Source organism: Protopterus annectens, chromosome 6.part0 (assembly GCF_019279795.1).
Source record: "Protopterus annectens isolate FY-2018-M chromosome 6.part0, PAN1.0, whole genome shotgun sequence".
Classification (NCBI taxonomy): Eukaryota; Metazoa; Chordata; order Ceratodontiformes; family Protopteridae; genus Protopterus; species Protopterus annectens.
Genome location: NC_056737.1, coordinates 1,776,008,441 through 1,776,035,567, shown reverse-complemented (window position 1 = coordinate 1,776,035,567; position 27,127 = coordinate 1,776,008,441).

The following is a 27,127-nucleotide window of genomic DNA, read 5'->3' as shown; positions in this document are numbered from 1 at the left end:
AGAAATTTGTCTAACTGTCTCTGCACCTCTGATTGTACACAATTACAGAGACTACCCCTAACTCTCTATTTGTGAAAGGCCATTTTCAAAAATTGCTCCAGCATCCTGGAACTCTATCCCTTAAGATATTAGATTACTGGATAACCTGAATGCATTTAAGAAAACACTACAAAAACATTTTTTGATGGGAAAAAGTGCAGCTGCTTTAAGATACTGATTCATTTCACAGCTAAAAGCATAGTGCTCTACAACAAAATTCTGTACTCTGTACTCAGCCAATGGAAGAATAAGAACTGTTTTGATTGTAATACTGTTATAGCTTGCATTACGTAGAGTGGTTGTTTTACAAGTTTTGCTTCTGTTTGTATGTAACCTTAATTGCTATCTGCAATTTATTTAAAAACGTACATTTTGTGAATCTGTCTCTATGCATTTTTTGGTACCGTCAGACCATACCTCTTAACCTCTTAGAGTAAGAGATCTGGGCAGAGTCAGAAATAATGGGGGACAAATGCAAAAAAGAGGGACAGTTTTTAAATATTGCTCTTGCAAAGTTAGAAAGTTGATAGAATAGCAGGTTTTCCATTGACATACATTTTCTGAAGGTGTGAAGTCTGCAACTCAAATATATGTCATTCCTCAATGATTTGCTAATGATTTGACAGAAAACCACAATTTTGTAAGAAACAGACCAAAATATGAGCAAAAATCTAGACATTCTGGGAAAATCTGTACAGGTGAGAGGTATGCCTCAGACCTCATCCTACTGTCTCGCCTCCAAAGTGTTCTGTGTCCACACTGGGTCTACCAAATACACTCCTACTTGCCGGACTTACTTTGGTATTTTTGGGATCTGTTATTGATCCTAAAGGTGTCCTGAGGGTTTGGTTATCTGTGCTTCCATGGGGGGTCTTTTTGTATGTAATACCCACTCCCTTTCCCCACCACGCCCACTCATCAACTTCATCCAAGGACAACTCCCCTCTCTGGACCATGCCTCCCCTTATGGATCATCACTGATGACTGTTCTCCCACCCAGGACAGGCACGTTTAGCCCTCCATGCCACTCTGTCAGTTGCCTGAGCCACTAATCATACCTGGGTTACCTGGGCCATAGTTAGGACTTTCTCTCTCTCTACCCTCTTATATATTGTATTTACCTTTTTGGCCTATGCTATGGCTGAAAAGGGTCCTTTTACTAGAATAACAAACATTACATAAATAAATAAGTAACACCACATTCACACACACAGACACACACACACACATACACACACACACACACACACACACACACACACACACACACACACACACACACACACACACACACACACACACACACACACACACACACACACACACACACACACACACACACACACACACACACACACATGCACTCATTCATAAATGGACTTTAAGCCAGATTATCTTGGTCTAACTGGTTATCTGTGTAGTCATGTCATCAGACCTGAGAACATATGTTCTGGGCATGAAATAAGACAAGCGCTGAACTATCAGTTGATTATCACTTTGTGGTGAGTTGGTTGAGGTGCCTGGGATAGTGGATGGACAGACCTGGGAAGCCCAGATGTGAAGTCAGTGTCTTAAAAATGACTAGCTGATGATTCTGTGTGGAATGAGTTCATCTTTCCAGTATATCTGGGGTAGTCGGGGACATGGACTCTAAATAGAACCTATTCAAGACCTCAATAGTTTAGACAGCAGCAAGGACCTGTGGCTTAAAAGTGTTTCACACTCATCTTGGACATCTTGGTGGACACCGATGGTGAAGGAAGCCATTAGGTTATACAAAGAGGCCATCTATTCAAGAGTAGTAGGCAGTTCCCAGATATGACTAAGTACCAACACACTAAGATGGCTGCAGCTGCATTAAGCTTTGAGGGGAAGATTGAGGTATAGGAACAGTTTTACAAGGACATGGAAAATTGACTTTGGGATGGCTTTAGGAAGTTATGGAAACCATCCAGCATCTCAAGAGGTGGAGGCAGGCAGTTACTGAGACAGCTATCAGTAAGAATGAAAAATACTGACCTTAACTAGAGGCACTGATTAGAAGTGGAAGGATCACTTTGAGGAACTTCTGAATCTGGAAGCCATACATTCCTCTGTGAAGGCAGTGCCAGATGCAGGTGATGAAACTTGAATTGAATGCGGTACATGAAGTCCATGTGATGATTAAATTGTTTCACTGTGTCATCATGCTATGGGAGTGCATAAAAGCCATCTGGAAATGCTGAAGGTGATAGACATTGTTGGGAGGGTCATAGTTAATATGTCTTTTCAGTGTTGAGTGGATGGCTGGGGCAGTACCACTGGATTGACAAACTAGGGTAATCATCTTCATTTTCATAAAATGGGAAGAGGGTAATTTCCATTTTTAAAAGGACCATACTCCACAGTCTCCCTGTGAAACACAATGCCAGGATGTTGCAAATAAGACTTCATCCAATCACTGAGCCTTTGATTCCGGAGGGACAATATACATTCTGTCTTGGGTGTGCAGCAGTAGATCAACTCTCTGCCATTGCCCAGATATTGGAGGGGTTATGAGAGTTCACCAGTATTGCCTGCCTCTGTTTTGTGGTTGCCAGAAGCATTTGATGATCTACTCTGGAATGTCTTAGGGGACGTGCTATAAAAGTATAGGGGCTTGTGGTTACTGTTTTGTGTCATTCAGTCCCTGTATTTGGGAAGTGATAGCTGTGCTCTCTCAGCACTAGTTCAAATGCATTCAAGGCACAGGTGTCCCCTCAAGGGCATGTCTTTTCTCCCATCCTGTGTGTGATTTTCATGGACAGGATATCAAGTTGCAGCCAAAGTATGGACAGTAATCAGTGTGGGGATGTGAGTGTTGCATCTTTTTTGTTTGGATATAATTTTGTCCTCTTAGCCTAAAGTGGCTTTAATATCCAGCATGCACTGGTGTTATTCATTGGTGAGTGTGCATTTAAAATGAAGATAAGCACCTCCAAATCAGAAGGAATGGTTACCTCCCAGTAAAGAATGGATTGGTTTCTCCAGGTAAGGGGATCATTTACCTCAGGCAGAGGAATTTAAGTATGTTGGGATCTTGAGGAGGAGTGAGGGTAGAAAATGACTAAGAGACTGAGCACTGGATGGCTGCAGTAGCAGTACTACATGCACTGTAGCAGCCTATGCTGGGGAAGTGAGACCTGAGTCATGGGACAAAGGCCTCAATTTACTAGTTAGCCTATGCCCCCATACTCACATATAACTTTGTTTAATGACTGAAAGATGAAATCATAGATACTGGCATCGGAAATGATGCTCCTTTTCTGGGTAGCTGGGTCACTTAGTGATAGAATGTGGGTCAGTGGTTAGGGAATACAGAAACTGATTGCAACAAAGGAGTCATTTGAGATTGTGTGGGCAGTTTGTGAGGCTGCCCCCTGTTTGACTCCCATTGAAGGTATGCACGGACCAATCCACTGGTGGGAGACTTCAGGGTAGACCCAGGTCATGTTGGAGTGATTTCATATCTCAGACTTTCTGGGAGCACCTGGGATTCCCACAGAATAAGCTGCAGATTGTTGCTGTAGGTACAGAAGTCTGGTCTAACCTCACAAGAACAAGAAATTTAGAAAATTATGATGACATATAAATAGGATAATAGTCTGCAAATGACCAATTCACTTACTTGAATAGCAAAATTTAGGTGAATTACACTACATTACTCTGTCATGATTTCCATGGTTCCAAAAGCTACTCCATAAAATGCTTCCCAATTCACTTATCTAGTTAATGAAAAAAATAAAATAAAAGTATCAGTTGAATATTTGTTTCTAATTTGTTTCTCCAAGTATCCCGATTCCTCCTTCTCAAAACCTCCTCTTCCACCTGTACCGTGGAAATATGTTTATGTTCTGTCCCCAGCCATTTCTTTTCTTGTGCATGTTCAAGTCTTAGTTTTCCTGTATAAGGCAGCTTCTTAGTCACATCCTTTGTATGCACAATGTGCTTCTGTATGTCAGGTCTGTACAGCTGCACACAGTATTTCAAATTTGGCCTTACCTAGGCCTCATAGAGGAACAGTGGCATTTTTTTCTTAAGTCTACCCCTCCTCACGTATCCCAACATCTGTCATCACAGCTTTTTCACTCTGAATTTTGTCACTAACTGTAGAGGTAATGACCATTTCATTCTCTTTGTCATAATTTTTTTATTCATAAATTCCATCTTTTCAGATGATATGGTGCCCCCTGCACACTTTCTGCTGAACTGCATGATTTTATAGTTCTTTGAAATTAGTCTATCTTGCTTCCTACTGATCTACTGTAATCATATAAAACAAAACACTGGAGACTGGTGATTGCATTCTTGACTTCCACATTTGTTTTCGTGTCATCAATCAAAAGATATAAGCATGTATATTCGACAGTAATTTTACGTTTCAAGTAAGTAAGAGTCAAGATTCAAATAGATTTAAGCAAGTGTGTAATCCTAAACACTGTACATAAAAACACAATAAGCTGAAATTTTGTTAAGTAAAAAAACAACACTTCCTGCAGCAATACACATTGTGGATAACAAGTGAAAATATAATGAAGCACGGCTGTATATTATGTATACTGAAAACTCAGGAAATCTCCAAAGAATGGCTGTTAAAAACGTATTTATTACAGTGAACGCTTTTGCGATAAAAATCGCTTCTTCAGACAATAACAAACATTAAACTCAACACTTTTATATTATGATGCAATTCAAACTCACCAATCAATGGCAAATATCAATTTACAGTTGCTAGGCAACACGGGGGACTTCACATATCGAGAGATCCTCTTTATTTACATCTTAATCTGCTCTGTTTAAGCACTGGTTTCAACAAAAAATAGTTATTTAACCCTCTTCCAGTGTGCACCCTCAACCTCAATATCCACTTCATCTCACTACATTCACTGTCATTGATGTGGTAGAATGGATACTGTCAAATGAAGTCCAAAATTTACATACATATTTTCATCTAGCTATGTCTTCATGGTAAATAATGGGCGTCCACTCTTACCAGGTCAGAAACAAAACCTAGCTTCTGAGACAGAGCAACAAGACAGGAGAAATTCCATGTCCTGAAGTAGTTTCACCCTCGGGCTGCTACTAATTATATTTACCTGGATGTGACTCTCTGGATTCTGGATCACTGTATGTGAAAAACAGACTTCACTCCCTCCCCCACTCACACACTCTATAACTCCAAGTAGTGCACAGATGTCCTTGTATTCCAATGTTGCAGTATTCATAACATGAGGGATATTCCACCTAGGCGACCTGAATGTCCGGCCAGTATACCAAAGACTTAAGCTACCGCAAGGTGCATGTGATGTTGCACATAGCACAGCTGAGCATTGGCCATAAAAGTGTCGTCTACACGTACCATCCTCAGAATTTCTCTGCTACCAGTCTGAATGATAGCTTCCAGCCATCCGTCTGATTGCCGAAAGTTATTCTTCTATTCAGATAAATGCCCCATTGGGGAAAATTTCTTAAGCTTTTGCTACTGCATGCTTTTTAGAGGTTAATGTTATCCCAGAAGGGCAAGTGTCATTGTGGAAGTTAGATTCCACACAAAGACAGCCATGACCAGTGTCTTTTTTTTTCTGGGGTATAATCACGACTACAAGGCCTGTGCCATCTGTTAGGCATTTGTCCCTAAAACTCCGCAGTCAGCTGTCTGCCCTTAACATTTACTTAGAAAACCAGAGACTTAAAAGATTAGCTTTAGGTATGGAAGGTACTGCTGGTCCATCGGGTGAGCTTCCAAAGAAAAAGGTTAAGAAGGTAAAGCCTGAATCTTTGGCTGCCTCTGGTCCCAGATGTCCCTCTCGAGGCCAGTGAATACCCGGAAGCTTGTATGGTTTTGGATCCTTCGGTTGTGCTGATGTCAAATCAGGAGCCAAGGCCTATGTTGTCCCTTCCTTCCCAGTCTAGGGTAGGATTTCCTTTTAAGAGAAAACAAAAAGATGTTTCCTCCTGTCAGGAGCCTTCCCCTGACTGCAAGTCTTCTCTCAAGGCATTTTGAATGCCTTCCTGGCACTTAGGCCTTCTTCCTTGCCACTTTCTACACCTACAACCTCTACCCCCCACCTCCATCTGCTGAATTACAGGCATCTAAGGAAGATGACTCCTCTTCAGATGAATCCCTCACATATTCCACTCAAACAGATTCTCCCTTGGAATATGCTTCCCCTGATGTGGATTCCAACAGTGGGGATTCCCAAGCAGAGGATATTTCCTTTGGAGAAACTATCTCCAAAATAAGAGAGTTTTTCAAATGGGGAAGCTCTCAAGTCTCAGAGGTACAGAAGAGGTATTATGACCTCTTGCAAATTGACTCTCCTGCTCTTTCGGCCGTCAGGCCTGTCTTGACAGCCTTTAAAGATGCTTTCCTTACTGCAGCTAAACACCCCAATTCTCAACCCCTACACCCAAGAGGCCACACAGGCTCTATAAGGTTACTGAGGACAGCAGCTACTTGTATAAGTGCCATCTTGCAGACCCAGCTGTGATCTCCTTGTCTGCTGATAAACCTTCTAAATTACTGCCCTCCACCAATCTTCTTCCCTCTGATAAAGACAGCAAGATGATAGAGAGAATTGGGTAAAAGGTATACACCTCTTCCACTTTGGCCTTTAGGGCCATTAACTATCAGATACACATGTCAAAGTATGTTTTGGCTGTCCTTTCACAAGCATCCAAATTGCTGACAGACCTCCCAAGCTCTGCAGCAGAAACCCAACTCTCTTCCCTTTTGGAGATTTCTTCCCAGGTAATCAGACATTCCATTAAATGCAGCTATGATAAAGCAGAGGTATTTGCAAGATCAGCTGCATCTGGTTTTGTCCTCATGAGATTTTCCTGGCTGAGATTACAGCTTTTGCCTGAGGTCTTCAAAGCAAAGATCATGGATACACCTTTGGACAATGCTGCCTTCTCTGGTTTTAATTCTACAACCCTTTTCAAAACCCTTCAAGAAAAAGAGAAAGAACTTCAGGAGCTTAAACATGCATATCTTTGTCTAGCCTGTTCCTAAATTTCAAAGGAACTACCCTCTAGAGCACATTTTTCAAAAAGAAAAACTCATACTCCTTCCTAACAAAACAAAAAGAGTATGTACAGGCCCCAGTCTTCCTGTGCTCAGAAGACCCCCTTTCCAGACAAGCCAGATACTATTTGATTACATGGCAACACTATCAGAAATTCCTCTTTCCCAGCACCTTCCCCATTTCCTCTCAAATTGGACAAGCATTACCACAGACTCTTGGGTCCTGTCAATTGTTCAAAAGGGTTATTACATGACTTAGATAACCATTCCACCTTTCATGGGAAAACCACAACCACCAAAGGTTCAGATCCACCTTTTACCTCAAGTCATTCAATACTTGAAAGCACAAGGAACTGTTCAGGAGGTCCCACTTCAGAAAGAGGAAAAGGGTTATATTCCTTCATGTACTGTCCTTCAGGATGCTCACCCTGCAAATTCTGTTCCCACTACTGCTACCTCAGGCTTACCTGGTCCCCCATCCACTCTCTCTACAGGAAATTCTTATGTTGTTCTGTTGCTTCCTCTTATTTTCAGTTCTGTGCTTTGCCCTTTGGACTCTCTACAGCCCCAAGAGTATTCACAAAGTGCTTGGCTTCTGTCACTGCCTTTTGCAGGCTCCCGGGTATTCCCATTTACCCTTAACTGGATGACCTGCTAATTCAAGTAGAACACCCACTCACCTTGCAACAGAACCTTCAACCACCATCTCTATTCTCCTCAGCCTAGAATTCACCCTCAACTACAGTGTCTTCCCTGACTCCCCCTCAGGACCAGGTTTTCCCAGGTTGCAGAATAAGGACAGACCTTATGATAGCCTTTCTACCCCTCTCACAAAAGATGCAATCTCTGCAAACTTAACTTCCGACTGTTGCTTCCACTGCCCTCTCTGATTGCCAGGGAATTCTTCAGGATGCTTGGGTTCATGGGTTCAGTTGCAACAATGGTACCCCTATCCAGGCTTCACATATGGAATTTCCATTGGTATTTGAAAACTCTCATGTTACAGCATGCTCATTTTCTAGAATTTGTTCTTCCTCTTCTTCCATGCCTGAAGAAAGATTGCTTTGGTGGATTCAACAAATCTCCCAGAATCCTAGACTGTCCTTGCAGCCACTACATCCAGTTCAAGAACTGTTCACAGATGTTTCAGATCTGGGGTGGGAGGCAACTCTGGGAAACCTAAAAGTACAAGGCCTTTGGTCTCCCTCCATAAGGAAGCAACACATCAATATCAAAGAGATGACGGCTCTGATCCTGGCCCTTCAAGCCTTCAGACCTTCTCTTCTTCCAGGTCCTTTGAAATTGTTCACAGACAATACCACCATTCTCTGGTATATCAACAAGCAGGGAGGAACAAAATCTTATCTACTTTGCAGTTTAGCAATAAAAGCCTAGGAGACTGCTTTGCAAGCAAAGGTAATCTTGATGGCTGTTTACATTCCATCAGCTCAAAATGTTCAGGCAGACACTCTGAGTAGATCAATGACACAGGCCCATTAATGGATGATCCACAGAGATGTGTTTCTGGACATTTTCCACCAGTGGGTATGCTTCTAATAGACCTCCTTGCCTCCCCTATGAACAGACAACTTCCAAAGTTCTGTGCCAGAGTTCCTCACCCTCTGGTCTGGAAGGTGGACGCCCTATTATTCTCCTGGAAGGGGATGTTTCTTTACGCATTCCCACCTTCCCCCTAATTCAGAAGGTCCTCTTGAAGATTCAGAAGGACAAACCAAAAATCTTGTTGGTGACCCCCTTTTGGCCAAGACAGCAATGGTTCCCTCTTCTTTTGCAATTAGCCACGGGCAATCATCACAAGTTACCTCAAAGGGTGGATCTACTCACATAAGACAAGGGATCTCTCATTCATCCACATTTATCAGCACTGAACCTGACCTTGTGGGTGATAGACTTCTGATCCTTTTCAGACACCTTTTTTCTGAGGACATACTTCTTGTCCTGCAGGAGGCCAGGAAACCTACTACAAGGAGATCCTACTTATCCAAATGGAAGAGGTTCTCCATCTAGTGTCTTAAAAACAAGCTAGAGCCATTTTCCATGGATATTCCTCTATTCCTTTTTTACTTGTGTGAATTGCTCAAGGATGGATTGGCCTATTCCTCAATTAAAGCCCATCTGTCAGCCATTTCTGAATGTCTGCATTTGTCTCCTCCCATACCTTCTAGATTAGAGGTCAAACTTTTCTTAAAAGGTGTCCTTCACATTAGGCCGCCAAGGAAACCTGTTCCACCCCTTTGGGACCTAAACTTTGTTTTGAAAAAACTGACCCAAGCACCCTTTGAACCTGCTTCTTCCCTAAAATTTTGTACTTGGAAAACTGTTTTACTGGTAGCCATTACTACTGCTACAGAGTTTCAGAACTCCAAGCTTTAATGGCTTCTCAACCTTTTCTGATTTTTCACAAGGATAGGGTATCCCTTCTTACCAACCCTTCCTTTGTGCTTAAAGTGGTTAATGACTTGTCCCTTAATCAATCTATTCATTTACCCACATTCTTCCCATCACGTAAAACTCCACTGAGAGGGTGCTGCACACCTTAGATATACACAGACAACTCAGATTATACCTGGTCAAAACCAAATCCATTCAGAAATCTGAGCAGTTGTTAATTTCTTTTCAGCCCAGGGTGCTGGGAAAACCTGTTTCTAAACAGACTGTTTCTACTTGGATCTCTAAGGCCATTACCTCTTGTTATCTCTCTCAGGGGAAAACTCTGCCTTCCTCTATTAAAGCACATTCAAATAGAGATGTGGCTTCATCTGGAGCTTTCTTTAAAGGACTGGACACTACTTCCATCCTAGAGATAGCTACTTGGTCCTTCCTCCATACCTTTACAAAACACTGCAAACTAGATTCCTTTTCCAGATCCAGATCAAGATTTGCTAGAGCAATCCTGAATGGCTTTTTGGAGACTTTTTGTGCTCCCCCCCCATTTTCACTCATGAGCTTTGGTATTCTCCCTCATGTTATGAATACTGCAACACCGGAATAGAAGGATATAGAATAATTATGTAAAATCTTAGCATAACCATAGATGTCCTTCTCTTCCATGTTGCAGTATTCTATCCCTCCTTCTTTCCCCCTTGGTTCATTCTCTTCCTTGGATTTTACTTGGAATTTTTTTTTACCTCTTATCCTAGCTGATGTTCTGACTGGGACATTCAGTTCTGAGGATGGTACATGCAGACATCACTTTTATGGCCGACACTCGGCTGTACAATGTGTAACGTCGCACATACCTTGCAGTAGCTTAAGTCTTTGGTATACTGGCTGGACGTTCGGGTCACCTAGGTGGAATATCCCTCATATTATGAATACAATTATTCTTTAACAACAGAGAAAGATCAGTGCTATACTCACAGATTGAGAAAGAAGGCAAAGGTTAACTAGAAGGTATAGGAAAGTCTAGTCATCATTAAAGGAGTTTAGTCTGTGGAAAGTTATAAAAGATAGCACAAATATAATTCAGTGAGATCTGTAGGATATATATATATATATATATATATATATATATATATATATATATATATATATATATCATACCTCACAACCTCTTAGAGCAAGAAATCTGGACAAAGCCATACATAATGGGGGACAAAGCCCCCAAAATAGGGACAATTTTTAAATATTGCTCTTACAAACATTGAAAGTGGATAGGAAAACAGGTTTTGCATTAGCATGAAATTTCTGAAGGGTATGAAGTCTGAAAATCAAATGTCTGTCATTATTTTCTGACTTCAGTGTTTAATAATTTGTCAGTGATTTGCTAGAAAACCAGAATTTTATGAAAAATGGGCCAGAAGTATGAGGCAAAAATCTGGATGTTCTGAGAAAATCTGTACAGTTGAGAGGAATGAATATATATATATATATATATATATATATATATATATATATATATATATATATAATGTGTGTGTGTGTGTGTGTGTGTGTGTATGTGTGTGTGTGTGTGTGTGTGTATATAAATATATATATATGTTGTTGTTTTCTTTCGGCTTTTCCCAATTAGGGGTCACCACAGCGGAACTCCGGTCCGCTAATGATTGGCAGTCGATTTGTTATGGTGCCGAGGTGCTAGCCTGACACCCAACCTTCAACGAAGGCATGCCCATTCACGCATGTCTTTTGAATGACACTCGACCGTGAGGAGGACATGCAGACTCCAAACAGAAGACACTCCAGCCGAGAATCGAATGGGAGAACCTCTTGCTGTGAGGCGACAATGCTACTGCTGCACCATCGCGGCTTGATGTGTGTATATATATATATACATATATATATATATATATATATATATATATATATATATATATATATATATATACATACACTAGCTAGTGATATACCTTACTGAAAAGGCAAGTGCACTAACTCCTATTAGCTCGATTCCCTCATATTACATAGCCCTACCAAAACCCGACCTTACATAAACTTACTAAAACCTAAACTCTTAACCTAAAACTCCCACCCAGTTCCATGCATAGTAAGTCTTTAAATCTGCCACCTTATTTTCTAAACCTAAAATTTCCCAAGTGCTGCTTAAACCTGAACACCCTTCCCACTCTTTAAACCTAAAAGTCCTGAAACACTCCCTAAACCTAAAACATCTCCCCTGCTGCATAAACCTAAAACTCCACAATCACTCCCTAAATCTAAAACTCCTTCCCTAATCCCGAAACCTAAAAGTCCCTGATCACTGCCTAACTCTAGCCCCCCTCTTCCTGCTCCCTAAGATGAAGCCCCCCTCCTGATCACTAGCTAAACCAACCTGCACTCCCACCCAACAGCCCCCATATTAAACATGCCTGAAGTTGAACACTGTGTTTGGGCAAAGTATAGCAGTTGTACTCTCTCCCTGCAATTTCCACACCTGACTTGAACACAGTATTCAGGTTTGGACATGTGCAGCTAGGCGTTGCTTGAGTCTATGACTGCAAGGAAGTGGAACTTGAGCAGCTGGGACTCAAATGGCTGTATGGGTCCCCATGCACATAAGCACGCACGAACACACACAATACACATATGGGTGTGCACAAAATCCATCTCTAAAGGGAAGCAACGCACGAGAAAGCAGAAGTTATATAAGCAAAGGTTTAACTTCCACCCTATAATGTCTGTCATATTATAAAGCTTTACGTAAAGTGCCTTCATCCCAAAACTTAATAAAAATGCTAATAGATCAAAAGTATTAATGAAAGTAAAAGGCTGCATTACATCCAGATAAACCCAAAGAAAAAATCTAAAGGTTAATATGGACCAGGATACTTCAGATCAAAACTGTACAATGCAGCAAATTAAATAACAGTGCTAATGAGTTTAATTTTTAATCAATATTGCAGTACATCAGTACACTCAGGAAATGTTCAGCTATCTTCAGTGAAGACAGTGAACCAATATTCTCCGATTCATTTTTATTGCAAGTAACTATCAGTATAGTACTCTACTGAATTTGCAGATATAAAATAAAATATTTAACGGCACAGTAGAAACACTGCTCATGTAAAATCCATATTTATTTCAGGAAAACAATTCAGATAAATAAGGGTTTTCATTTATAAGTTTCTAGAATTCATCATATATGATCTATTGTCTGGCACATCAATAGTAAATTCCCACTGTAACCTGATGATCTTCAGAAGGAGGAACCTTTATAAGGTCTTTCTGATGGATACAGGGCTTTAAATTGAAACAAACTCTGTTGACTCTAAATTCAGGAAATAAATAGGTCACATATCACAGCACTCAGAAATAAAAACACACCCTGGTACTCATTAATATCTGCACTAATTGTACACTATTCTGAGTGAACAGACAACACAAGCATAACTCACACTTTCTTCTTCCTAATTTTAGTTTTCCTATTGATTTTCTTGCAGCCTTAAATATCAAGGGAGATTCATAAAGGCTACTACAAAGTGTAGATTACGTATACGCATAGTGTAATCTTTCTGAGTGATTAGAAAGCACAAAAAATATGGTAGGGATGTTCTTTTTCCATGGTGGTAGCAACCTCCCCCACACCTCCCACACCTTTGCATGTCTATATAAATTAACCCTAAAACCTTGGGGGAGGCTAAAGAGAAAAATTCATTGCATCATTGATCTCATAATTAACATTTCCAATATGTTCAACTAGTCAGGAATTGGAAGCAGATGAAAAATTCATCAGTGTAAAGAGGTACTTCACTTTCAAATACCAGCAATGAAGTGAACAGTATGTGTCAAATTGCCACAGTGAGTTCAAAGCCCACAGAATGCTCACGGGAAAGATAAAAAGTAGAATCTGCAGTCCTATGACAGAAAAACTAATGTTTGCCAGCAGTCAGTCCACAAAAAAGTCAGCCAGCCAGTCTTCTCTAACATGACCACCAAGCACTGGAGCTGGCCACAACAGTTTCTTCCTGGACAGAGCGCAAAATAAAATCAAAAGCTCCATAATATCTTAGGTAGAACAATGATTTAGATGAAGTAGCCTCTAAACATGGGGTGAAGCATCCAGATCTCCTATGTTTTTCTGTAGTGTTGGGCATACCCATGGTCCACAGTAACATTTGTGGACAGGTGGATGAGACGTCCTCTCCTTTGACCCTCACTTAGTTGCTGTATGGAAATGTGATATGCATTTGCAACAAGTCAGCTATCATCTTGAATTTGCTTTGGGAATACAGTTTGGTGTTCATAAATGAGACCTTGGTGGTGATTATGACCCTAGTTTCTTCTTTAATCAACACCCATACTTGTGTAGGACTGTGGTGAAGTAGTAGCTTGTTATCACTCTTCATTGCCTTTGTGAAAAGCTACAGCTGTGTCATCCAGCTTTGTTGAGCATGCTGTGTGTGTTGGAGCACACTGTGGGTACCTTCTCATCCACCATGCATTCTTTATTTTTTGAGGACATTCATATAGGATTCTGTGGATGTCATTATTATATCAGTGACTGACTATCCCAAACTGGTCATTCCAGACTGATTTCAATATCCAGGATGATAAGTGGGAGGATAGCATAATCTATAAACCTAAACCTCTTGCTGGAAAATTCTGTTGTGTTATGAAGTGTTTAGGTTTGCTTGAGTTGTTGCCTATGCTATCCATTGCTTTGAATATAATTTGGACTTAGTGCAACAACTTTGTGCCTCGATAGCTGACATGATGGTAGGGCCAATCTCCTAGTCTGACCATTACTTGGTTCAGTTTGTAGTGGAAATTTCCTAGATGACTGTCCTCTTCACCTTCAACTGATGCTTTGCAGAAGTTTTAACCTTGCGACCGCAGAGGTACTCTGTCCCATCTTGCATCAGTCCCTCACAGAGATCATTGCTGATGACTCTTAGAGATTAGTTTATGCCTTCAATTTGGTTGTGGACTACTTATCTGGATCTCATCAATCCTTGCCATGTTTATCAGGTTCACCCTTTAGCTCATGTACCATGGCTTGAAGATATGCTTTGTTTGATATATATATATATAAAATTTTATATATATATATATATATATATATATATATATATATATATATATATATATATATATATATGTATATAAAATTATACAAACACACACACACACACACACACACACACACACACACACACACACACACATATATATATATATATATATATATATATATATATATATATACACATATAGGATGGAGTACCATTGGTATCATTCCTGTCTCTTGGAAGACAAGCTTAGATTGGATAAGTATTATGCACTGTACCAGTCAAGGGTCTCCCAGTTTAATTTATCCAATGTTTGGATTTTTTGCATACCTTGATGGGAATGGTCAGGACACAATTAAAGTTTATGAAATCAGTATTGCTTCAGTATTTGATGTTTTACAAGAGCTCAGAATTCCCTCCTTCTGTAGTTCATGAAGATTACATGTATTGGTAGCATATTTAAGTATAATTGTACATTATTTTTGTTAGTCCTGCTGTTCCTACTACTTCTACTGGAACTGTCTGAGTATCTTTCATTGCTCTCATAGCTGTTTGCAAATCCTGGTATTTTTAAGACTTTGCATCTGTTGCTATGTAAGAGACTATAATTGCTGGGTTTAACAATTTCAGTTATCAACATTACGTTTTTTTTCCTGGACTACTATATCTGTTTTTCTTGCATCTTTGAACTGTTGGTAATGGGTGATCCCATGCGATGTAAAGTTCATAATTGTCAATAATGCTTTATAGTTCATGTTTCCAATGCTTGTCATCTACTTCAGTATTAATAGTGTTCGCACAATTCCCATTGCAGCGGTCTTGCCATATTATTGTGCCTTTTAGTATACAGACCCTCAGACATGAGTGTGTCTAACCCAGCAAGAAGATGTGTTACTGTTTCCATTTCTGTTTTACAGAACCTGTATTTGTTTCTCCTACATTTTCAATGGATTTTGTAAACCAAGGTCTATGGAGGCCACTGTCTTGGACCCTATATTATTAGTCTTTAATCTTTTCAATTTATCTCTCCTTAACCATTCTGTGTCAAATCTTGGTCAACATGAGGTTATTCCACACCTTTTCTATACTTGTCATTATAGTTCTGGAACTTCTGATTTTCTTTCCTTCTCCTTGGGTCTTCTTTCTTCTTATTCTTTCTTTTGTTATTTTTTTTTTTTTTTGCAATTTCAGTTGCTGTCTGATTTCTGTCTACTTTTGGTATGATTTCCGTTCTCATTTTATTCTGAAATGCTTCTGTTAAACTAATAAAATATGTCGTCTTAGAATTCTCCTCATGCTTTAGAACTTGCACTATGTTTGGATCCAGTGAGGTCAGGAAATATGTATGCACTCCCACGATTGCAGATCTATATATGTAGTGATGAGGCCCATACCTCCTTTGGAGTGAAGGATATATAATCATGGTATGCACTGTTTTTTATACATCATTGCATGAAGAATTTGTTTTCATGATCAACTAATGTAATACCTTTTTGGGACCACTCAGTCATATCAAAGCTGTAAGTTAAAACAGGAAGACTAAATTGATTTATAGCTTGGACTTTATTCCTGGCTCTCAAAACAGTTTTCATTATTAATTTTAGTCTTCTGAAATATTCCTTACTGAGATTTGTTCTCATTTGTTCATGTTTCATTGTTGACCCATCAGCTATTCCCAAACAATTTGTACACTCCCTCCTGCTCAAGTTCCTTTATCACATTCATGTCCCAGGTTGATATTTTCTTAATGCCACAGGCTTTTTTTGCGCATTTATCAAGACCAGATGTGATTCTTATATCATCTGAAAATGTCTTAACCATTTGTAGTTGTGTTTTCAGATTCTCATCTGACATACTATACAATTTTAAATCATTCACAAAAAGTAGATGAGATGTCTTTAAACAAGGCTGGTTTCTTCCCAGTGTAACATGTTAAGTAAATGGCATAAGAATACAAAACAGCATCGATAACAAAGAATCACCCTGGAATCCTCCTTTGAATTTTCTATCCCTGGGATAATAAGTTGCCTTTTGTCATACTTTAGCTGTAAAGTGGTTTGCCACGGTATCATAGTCACTGCAATGTAATTGATCAATGTAGGGTATATCTTATATCTTTGTAAGTGTTCCAATATCCATGAATGTGGGATGCTGTTGAATGCCTTTTTTGTAATCTGGCCATGCCATACTTAGATTCCTCCCCTTGTTATATGTCTCTGTTATGGATTTGTTTAGCAATAGATGATCCTTTGCTCTATATAACCTACTTTTATTACCTTTTTGTTCTACTGCCATACTTAATTTTTTTCTACATGGCTTTAAATTCTGTCTGCATCAGTTCCAGTATGTAATATGTACTTTGTCAGAAGGCAAGTTAATAATTCTTGGTATGGCTTGCAGTGTTCACTCTTAAGTCCTCCTTGATGCAGTTTTGACATGGTGGACCATGAGATCCTTTTGGACCACTTATTCGGCTAATATGACATCACAGAAACTGCTGGATTAGTTTGCCTGTTACCTTTCCAACTATTTGTAGAGTGTTACCTCATTGTCAGATAGCTCAGGTTCACTCACTGAACACAAAACTATAACTAGTGGGGTACCACAGGGATCAGTGCTGAGCCTTCTCCTATTTGGCATTTATTTTACAAACATCCAATACAGCATCCCAGAAGCATTACTGTCCAAGTTTGCTGATGACTGCAAGCTGAGCTTTTATCCACTCCTGCTGATTTATTTATACTATCTGTTACCATATATGTAATGTTACTTCAGTTCAACAGCACAAAATTAATTAATATTATATGAAACAGTTCTAACATCTGTGCTAAAGTTTCATGTACAGATATTTGGTGTTAACTGTACTATCATGCAAATGCACAATCTGTTTTAACTATATGTTAAACAACTCTATTTTTCAGTGCAATTTTTGAAAATATTAATTTTATGTGATGCATTTCCATATTTTATGCTATAACTTTATGTATATATACTGATTCTGTATAACATTTCTCCCCAGCCATGTCTAAAAATGGACACCCAATCAGACTTTCGTGGTCAATAAAAAACAATAAATTAATATATTTTTATTATAATAAAAAAGTACTTTTTTTATTATAATAAAATAATGCTAAACATCTCCAGTAAGAGCTGGAATATATTCATAATTTGTGTTCTGAAAACCTCTTAAGCAAAATGCAAAAAAGTTCATTATTGTGGCATTCACAGAAAAGCTGTTTCCATCTCCTATGTTTTAAATGGTATTCCTCTTTAGGGAGACATAGTTATAAGAGACATGGGTACTTATATGGAAAATTTTCTCTTATTCAGGCAGAATGTTTCTGCCATAGTCAGGAAATCCTTCTGTCTGTCTCAGTTAATTTCCAAGGGAATATCTTCAAGATCCAAAGAAGTCATCCTCCTTCTGTACACTTCCCTTAGATCAATCATTGAAGGTAACGGCCTCTTTGATGTGTACAAACTGAAGTACATTTCTGCACTACAAAGGCCCCCCAGATAACTTGCCAAGAAAATTAAAGACCTTTTAAATCCTTCAGTTATCCCACTAGATCAGCACAATTCTCTTATACTCAGTAGCCTACAGGCTGCTTTGAGGTGACCTGTGTCTTCCTTTTTCAGCCGTGAAAGACACATTTCTATTTGACCTCCTGTTTCTTTGCAAGAGCAGTGGCTCTACAAATACTCACACTAGGGACTTAAATCTACACCAAAAAATAAACATGACTTACTGAAGAGATAGGTTCCGAACTCGTCATATTCCCAGTCAATGGAATAAGTTAGCACTACAGGTCAAACAAAGTATTCCTTTGACTACCTTTATAGCTAGTATTGATGATTAGTTTGGTAAATTTACATGAAGATTGTCATGTACAGTCTGACTCAGTTTGGGAGGTGAGCATTGTTAAGTGCTTGAAAGGAAAGGTACAACCTTTTAAGTGATCTAGTTAAAGAAGAAACATCTAGACATCTTATTGTCTTTGTGATTGCTTGTCTAGTATTGTTCCTATTTCCTTCCCTTTGAAGTACAGGAATATTACACTGCCAACATATTACACTAGTTTTCGGGAGTCTACACTTACAATGGCTACATGATTTGTCCATACACTCTAGAAGGTTTTGGTCCTTATTAATTTAGTCCTGCATGGAAGGGGCCCACCTTGTTTAAGAGAAAAGTGTTGGTGTTATACCTTCCTGTCTTCCCTCCACAGTCACACCATGGGGATGCTGGTAGTTCTGAGGGTGCAGCTTGAGACCCTCAGTGTCGCTTTCATGTTAGGACACGAATAAACAAGTCTTCATGGGTTCTGTTCAAACAGCTTTATTTTATACAAACACATCACTATAGAGGTTTACTGACCATAATTTAAGTAACTATATACAAACTAACAACTGTGATCATGCATGCTCACTCTCTGGCTACTTCTTTCAAATGACACTAGGGATTGCACATATCTGGAATTTATATGTGCACGCACAGCCTCACATGCTTCTTAAAGATATAGTACACACACTTTACACTCTGATCTACATGCTTCCTCTTTGAGAAATGGATCATACAATTTGTCACAAGATTATTTAGCATGCAGAAATCACAGGTAATTTATAGACATGCATTGTACAATACTAAATACCCATGTATATATAGTCAAGTCCACGTTGCTGCGTATTTCACACTAGGCTTAGAAACTCATCCATATCGTGTGACATAAAACTGGAAATTAGATTTAGCAACTGGGACAGTTTCTGCAAAATGGTTGACCTGTGGAATGTTCGAATCACTTTCTGGAACAGAATCAGACTTTTGAACACATTCTGGTCTGGAAACAGTGTCTGACTCATTCTTTGATTTAGAGTTTGCATCACAGATACAATGTTGTGACTGCAATGATGATGATTCTGGTACAGTAAGAAGATGTCTGTGATTCCTTCTATACTCCACACCCTTGGAATCTACCAAGTAGGATCTTGGCTTGGCACAGATGCCTGTAATATGTTCTATTTGATCAAAACCTTTTGATGTCTGGATTTGTATCACCTCTCCTTCCCGCAATGGACAAAGTAATCTGTTTGATCTGTCCTAACTAGATTTTGTGATATTACGCTTCTTAAACAATTGAGCTTTGATGGTTTTATTGTTCTTAGGTTTAGGCTGTAGCAAACTTGAAGAAGTGGGTAGTGTAGTTCTATTTTGCCTTGAAAGTAGTCTTTGAGCAGGTGAGCCAAGAATATCATCACGGGGTATATTTCTGAGATTAAGCAAATTCAAGAATACATCAGTATTGTCATACTTTGACTTTTCAAGTAATTGCTTTGCACTCTGTACTGCATGTTCAGCTAGGCCATTGGACTGAGGATATTCAGGACTACTAATGACATGTACAAAGTCCCATTCTTTTGCAAATTTCTGAAACAACTGGCTAGTGAATTGAGTACCATTGTCAGAAAAAAGTTTGTGTGGACTACTTGTGAACTGAGAAATGATGTTTCATGTTAGTAGTAACAGCAGATGAGGTTAAGTAGTAGATCAATCTCAAACCAATTTGAATAAGAGTCTACCAAAACTAAGTAGTGTTGATTGTTCCACTCAAAGATATAATTTGCCACAGTAGACCAAGGTAGTTCAGGAATTGCACTTAGCTGAAGTGGTTCCCTTTGAAAATGCAGTCTAGTACTATTGCATACTGAACAAGAAGAAAAAACTCAATCAATGCCTCTTGATAATGATGGCCAAAATACCAGCTCTCTTGCTCTACTCTTACTGGATGGTGAACCTGGGTGACCAAGATGCAAAATCTGAATATATTCTTGTTGTAAGGAAGTAGGAACAACAATTTTAGGACCTTTGAAAATAATGCCATCTTCCATTAATTCATTTCTGTTAGGAAAATATGCTTGCACCTCAGATGATACACTAGATTGCTTTGATGACCATCTGACATTAATATAGTGATTGAGCTTCTGTGAAATTGGATCAGTCTGAGTGTGATCTCTTAATTCATCAAGTCTAGTGGTGGAAAAAGTTTGCACTGACATCACATCAAAGTCAAAAATCTCTGCATCAAACTGTTCTGTTGTATTTCTGGGTGATCTGGATAAGGTATCAGTCAGATAGAGCAATTTGCCTTTAGTGTAGACCAATTTGAAATTGTACTTTTGCAATTTGAGCTTCATTCTTTATAATCTCTCTGGAGCAGAATGCATAGGCATCTTTAGAATAGTAACTAGACGCTCATGATCAGTTTCAATCTGAATACCTCGAGTATAAATATAATCATGAAACTTGGAACATGCAAATACTATAGCCAAAAGCTCTTTCTCAATTTGAGCATACTGCATCCCAGTTTGGGTTAGTGTTCTAGATGCATAGGCTACTGGTCTGCCCTCTTGAAATATAACTGTGCTTAGACAAATTTTTGAAGCATCACAGGAAAGAATAACTGGTTTGTTCACATTATAGTATTTTTAACTTAGGTGTGATGGCAATTTTCTGTTTCAGGTCTTCAAATGCCTTCTGATGATGTCGAACCATGACCATTTTTGCATATTAGCTCTCTTAAAGCTGCTGTCAACTCACTGAAGTTTGGCATAAATTTTCCTAAATAGTTGACCATGCCCAGAAAACACTGTAACCTTGTACATTGTCTGGTGCTGACATCTCTAGAATAGCTGCTTGATTGGTCAGGTCAGGTCTCAAGTCTGCACTTGTAAACAAATGGCCTATGTACGTAACTTCTGGAAGTCTGAATTTGCACTGTAGAGCTTTAAGTTAACTTCACATGCTCTGTCTAGTACTTTCTTGAGGCTTTCTTCATGCTCTGCTTCACCATTGCCTCAAAACAATAGATCATCTACTATTATGGCACAAGGATAACCCAAAAAAATTTGCTCCGTTGCACGCTGAAAAACTTCAGTTGCAAAATTTATTCCAAATGGCATCCTTAGGAATCTGTATCTGCTCAACAGAATATCAAAAGTAGTTAGAAATGAGAATTTGTGATCAAGCAATACTTGCCAAAATGAACTCTTTGCATCCAAAACAGAAAATACAGTGGCATTCGGTATTTGAGTTGCAACTTCTTCAACTGTGCGGATTGCATGATATGGTCTCTTTAATGCTTTGTTCAAATCTCATGGGTCAATGCATATTCTGATTTCATCTGAGCCTTTCTTGCGAGCAGCTACCATGGAAGACACCCATTCAGTTGGTTCTGTGACTGGACAAATCACACCTTGCTACACCATTTTATCCAACTGAGCTTTAACTTTATATTGCATAGCTATCAGAACTCTTCTTGCTGGTCTGACTACTGGTGTGACCTCTGGGTCTAACTTCATGGAATATACAACTGGAAGATTGCCCAATTTGTTATCAAAAACATCAGCATACTCTGAGAAAATGGCTTTGGAGAAATTGGAACTCGTAACTGCACTCACATGATGAACTTCTTTAGCAAGAGAAAGCAGATTCATTCTTAAACTATCTTTGAGACCCAATAAAGATTGCACTTGTCTTCAGACTATGTAGAATAACAGGTTGTAACAGTTTTCAGCCAGATAACATGAAAGTATCACTGAACCTTCGGTTTGAATTTCTTCACCTCCATCAGCAACAAGTCTCGCACTGCTGGTTACATTGAGTTGTTCATTAGTTCTCACTCTTGCAAATGTGTCGGCTGATATAACATTACACTTTGACCCAGTGTCTACTTTGAGCTCTGTGGATTTTCCATTGATCCAGATAGTACAAAACACTTCACTTCTTGGTAATAAGTTTACTGCATCAACTCTTTCACCAAGTACTGATACACCATCTACATAGAAAGCTGACTGTTTCGGCTCTACTTGATCAACTTGCTTTTTTTGTGCCACCTCTCTTTACAACTATGTGAGGCTTAACTAATTTACAAAACGTTTGGAAATGGTTCCAGTTTTTTACACTTGTGACATTGCTGACTGAATGCTAAGCACTTATCTCTTTTAGACTCATGATTCGCACCACAATTGTGACAGTTAACAATAAAGCTAGATTTGGGTTTTGCTGATTCATGCTTGTGTTGAACTGAGCTGGTACTGGAGCTTGCACCCTTCCTGGAACTTTCTAGAAAACCTCGTGGCTTTTTTGGAAATCCTGTAGCTGCCATGTGCTTAGGCCTGTTTTTGTTTGTCATCCGTTGCATACTATCTATGTTTGCTCTGGAGCCAACTGAAACCATGCTCTTGTCACTTGCAAGCATACTTGTATGTTTTTCTGTCACCTCATGGATTTGACAAATCTCTGTTGCTTTGCTCAACGTTAAATCACTGTCACAAAGTAAAATCTTTCTTACAGCAGTACTATTAATACACATACAAGCCTGTCCTTTATCAGCTCATCTTTTACATCATCAAACTGACACGTCTTAGCTCTGTTTCTCAAGTCAGTTGTATAAGCTGCAAATGTTTCCCCTGATTTCTGATCTCTTGTGTAAAACAAATGCCTCTCTAATGTAATATTTATCAGTGGGTTGCACATTTCTCTGAAGTTGTGCTTCTGCCACTCAGGGTCTTCCCTTGATTCAGCTTGTACTACAATGTGGCTGTCCTCCCCTTTTCCTTCATATACTGCTGGTGCATACACAAATGAATTCTCTCTTTCTATGGCTTCAGACCCTGCTAGGTTTAGCAAAATGAATGCTCTGGTGCATGCATCTCTATCTGCATAAGCTGCTTGTATGAAAATATCATACTCTTGCTCAAATATTCGCCACTTCTCTGCAATATTCTGATCAAACACAAGTGGCAGGGGTTTTCAAAATCCATCTGCCATATTAACACATACCAGTGAAGGGTTTTGCGAATGAGCATGAATATACATATGCATAAGTTTCTGGCATAAACAGTACCTGTCCAATGCCTTTGTGCTCTGAACTTTTTTCGTTGGGCTTATCGGAATTATGGAAATTAACATACTTGTAGTACATTCAAATAACTAGACTTTGTGAAATAAACTTCTCAGACGTTTTGATACTTTGCTGGACTTTGCAAAATAAACTTCTTGGGGTTTTGATGCTTTACTGGACTTTTATAAGTTTAGAAATGCTAAAGTAACACCATCACTTGCTATACTTTTGGAATTTTATCAGTAAAGGCAGAAATGCTACAGTCGTGCACCATCACTTGTTAAAGTAATCACTTTAAGAAACATTTAATAACTTTACAATGCCACTGAGTAATTCATGAGCACTGTAATATTCTTGTAATGTCATCTTTTGCAAGAAAACACCTTTTATCAGTGTAAAAAACATGTCAAGCAACTGCACAATGTGAATAAATTGAACATCTGTTACCCAAAACTTAGCAACTTTTGAAGTAATTGCACTTTGTGAATAACTGCATACAGCACACTGAAATGTCCTCAAAATGGTGGTATCATGCTAGGTAACTCTTTGCAGTACAAGAAGCACTCTGTAATGGTGGCACTTTGTGAATAGACACACCCAGCACAAGAACTTTTTGAAATAGCTATACTTTGACTTGATTGCACAAAATAATTGCACTTTGCACACAATGAACTCTTCAAAATACATGCACAATAATAAGCACACAGTGTAAGCACTTTAACACACTCTGAGATACTTTGAATAACTTTAGTTTTGCCCTTGATACAATACGAAGTTGTAGTTATGCCTAAACACAGCACTTTGCCCAAAACACATACTGTCTCCTTGCTTCATTTTTTTGCTTAATGTGCCCTCTTCTTTTCTTATTATATTCATTTTGCTCGTTTAAGCCCTTTATCTGTCCAATGCACTTTTCTTGTGCTTGTTTTACTCTAAACATGCCCAACTTTACCTCAAAGACTCTCGTTTTGCTTTAAACATACTTGTTTTTGCTTTACTGTTAATCATTTCATCAAATACTTTTATCTTAAACATTTTCTTAAGTTAAACTTTTTTGTATTTTCCACTTGCCTGATAATGCGGCTTGTCCCCATTCTTAACAAATTTACGTGGTCCCTCTACTCTGGATTTTTGTATTTGTTTTCCCCACTGAGTATATTTGTTTTAATATCCTTTACTTTTATCACTGTTTAGTTTTTATAATCTTGTAGTAAACCTGAATTTTGAACTTTAGGATGGTCAGATGTCAACCCCAAAGCCTCTGGCAAGCAAGTAGGAAGAGCATAAAAAATGTGACAGATGAATGAGCAGCAAACAGAAACTACCACAGTAGCAAGTAACATGGTATACTGGGTATACCAAGTTAAAATAAATGAGGATAATGAATTAAAGTAACATGGTAAACCAGGTATACCAAGTTAAAATAAATGAGGAGAATGAATTAAAGTAACATGGTAAACTGGGTATACCAAGTTAAAATAAACGTGGAGAATGAATTAAAGTAACATGGTAAACTGGGTATACCAAGTTAAAATAAATGTGGAGAATGAATTAAAGTAACATGGTAAACCGGGTATACCAAGTTAAAATAAATGTGGAGAATGAATTAAAGTAACATGGTAAACCGGGTATACTAAGTTAAAATAAATGTGGAGAATGAATTAAAGTAACATGGTAAACTGGGTATACCAAGTTAAAATAAATGAGGAGAATGAATTAAAGTAACATGGTAAACCAGATATACCAAGTTAAAATAAATGTGGAGAATGAATTAAAGTAACATGGTAAACCGGGTATGCCAAGTTAAAATAAATGTGGAGAATGAATTAAAGTAAAATGGTAAACCGGGTATACCAAGTTAAAATAAATGTGGAGAATGAATTAAAGTAACATGGTAAACCGGGTATATCAAGTTAAAATAAATGTGGAGAATGAATTAAAGTAACATGGTAAACCGGGTATACCAAGTTAAAATAAATGTGGAGAATGAATTAAAGTAACATGGTAAACTGGGTATACCAAGTTAAAATAAATGTGGAGAATGAATTAAAGTAACATGGTAAACCAGGTGTACCAAGTTAAAATAAATGTGGAGAATGAATTAAAGTAGCATGGTAAACCAGGTGTACCAAGTTAAAATAAATGTGGAGAATGAATTAAAGTAACATGGTAAACCAGGTATACCAAGTTAAAATAAATGTGGAGAATGAATTAAAGTAACATGGTAAACCGGGTATACCAAGTTAAAATAAATGTGGAGAATGAATTAAAGTAACATAGTAAACCGGGTATACCAAGTTAAAGTAAATGTGGAGAATGAATTAAAGTAACATGGTAAACTGGGTATACCAAGTTAAAATAAATGTGGAGAATGAATTAAAGTAACATGGTAAACTGGGTATACCAAGTTAAAATAAATGTGGAGAATGAATTAAAGTAGCATGGTAAACCAGGTATACCAAGTTTAAATAAATGTGGAGAATGAATTAAAGTAACATGGTAAACCGGGTATACCAAGTTAAAATAAATGTGGAGAACGAATTAAAGTAACATGGTAAACCGGGTATACCAAGTTAAAATAAATGTGGAGAATGAATTAAAGTAACATGGTAAACCGGGTATACCAAGTTAAAATAAATGTGGAGAATGAATTAAAGTAACATGGTAAACCGGGTATACCAAGTTAAAATAAATGTGGAGAATGAATTAAAGTAACATGGTAAACCGGGTATACCAAGTTAAAATAAATGTGGAGAATGAATTAAAGTGACATGGTAAACTGGGTATACCGAGTTAAAATAAATGTGGAGAATGAATTAAAGTAACATGGTAAACTGGGTATACCAAGTTAAAATAAATATGGAGAATGGATTAAAATAAATGGAGCACTGATGAAACCACAAACTGTAAAGACTGAATATATAATCCAGCACTTTGGGGACAGATAACTTTTTTTTTGGCTAATACTTCTTGCCATACCTGCCAACTGCCCAGATTTTCACAGAATGTCCAGATTTTTTGCCTTATATTTTTGGTTTGTTCATTATAAAGTGTACAGTTTTCTGGTAAATCATTGAGTATTGATGTTGCTAAATAATACTAAATAATGACAGACATTTGAGTTTCAGACTTCATATACTTCAGAAAATGCATAATAATGCAAAATCTGTCATTCTAACAACTTTCTAAATTTATAGGAGCAATTTTTTAAATCTGCCCGTTTTTGTTTCTTTGTCCCCCCATTATTTCTGTCTTTTTCCAGATTTCTTGCACTGAGAAGTTGAGAGGTATGCTTCTTACCTAAATAAGGTTGCAGAACAGTGAAAAACCTGAAGTTGAAAAGATTAAATATGTAATTTAGAGACTTTGGACTTGTATCTGGATTTGTTATTTACTTTGTACCAAAAGGAAGATTGCCTGGTACTGAAGGAGCTTGGAAGATTTGTGTTTACATGCACAACAGTTCCTCCTCAGTCCTATATAAAACAATTAACTTTAACAGACAAAGCAATTAAAAACCCCATAGAATCTGTAAGGTAACCCAGAGGTGCAGATAATTGCTTTAAACCATGCATTTAACTGCTTCAAGTGATAGTCTAATGCTACTGCTAAGCATACAAAAATGCCCCAAAGAGCAAATGGCGTGCTATTTAATATAAATTCTCTTTGCTTAG